The 979-nt window shown below is 37.4% G+C and overlaps 1 non-coding gene across 1 annotated transcript; it reads right to left on the reverse strand.

Moving 5' to 3' along the window:
• Window positions 1-437: 437 nt before the first annotated feature.
• On the reverse strand, window positions 438-544 carry LOC121212772 (small nucleolar RNA R71). Its single transcript, XR_005908146.1, has one exon. It is a non-coding gene; the product is annotated as a small nucleolar RNA R71 (small nucleolar RNA).
• Window positions 545-979: the final 435 nt, after the last annotated feature.

Here is a 979-nt window from a genome sequence, read left to right on the forward strand (position 1 = left end):
TCCAACCGAAGAGATGGCTGAAAACCAAGACAATCAGCTACCTCCTATAATTACCGTTCATAAAAATCCTGCTCCACGCACTAGATTATGCTAAACCTTCTTTAACAGGAACTGAATCGAGCATAATTAGACCTGCTGTAGCTGCAAATACTTTTGAATTAAAACCTAACACTATTCAAATGATACAACAATTTGTTCAGATTGATGGTTTGCAGGATAAGGATCCCAACGCTCATTTAGCAAACATTTTGGGACTATGCAATACATTTAAAATTAATGGTGTTTTTGATGATGCCATTCGTCTTTTTTTATTCCCTTTTTCATTGAGGAACAAATCTAAACAGTGGTTGAACTCGTTACCATGAGGGTCAATTATTACTTGGGAACAAATGACCGAAAAATTTTTACTAAAATATTTTCCGCTAGCTAAAATGGCTAAATTATGTAATAATATCTCTTCGTTTGTGCAGATGGATTCAGAAACTCTTTACGATGCATGAGAGAGGTATAAGGACTTACTGAGAAGGTGCCCTCACCATGGGTTACCACTTTGGCTTCAGGACCAAACATTCCACAATGGCCTGAATCCTTCAACTCGACAAATGGTTGACGCAGCTGCTGGCGGAACCATCAATAATAAAGCACCTGAAGATGCTTATGAGTTTATAGAGGAGATATCACTGAATAACTATCAATGGCAAGTCATGAGGATAAAGCCAACAAAAATAGCTGGTGTTTATAACGTCGATTTGGTCACCATGCTCTCTAATCAGGTAGAACTTTTGAATAAAGAAAATTGATGGTTTCCTTAGTTCTTCACAGATTCACCCACTAATGCAGTGCGAAGCAAGTGAAGGTGGATCAAGCAATTCGAAATACCAACCTTATGGCCACAACATGGATAATGAACAGTTAAATTACATGGGTAATAATTCTCAATCTCAAAACAATCCATATAGCAACACTTACAATGCAGGTT

The sequence above is a fragment of the Gossypium hirsutum genome, chromosome A13, assembly GCF_007990345.1.
Source record: "Gossypium hirsutum isolate 1008001.06 chromosome A13, Gossypium_hirsutum_v2.1, whole genome shotgun sequence".
NCBI classification, from domain to species: domain Eukaryota; kingdom Viridiplantae; phylum Streptophyta; class Magnoliopsida; order Malvales; family Malvaceae; genus Gossypium; species Gossypium hirsutum.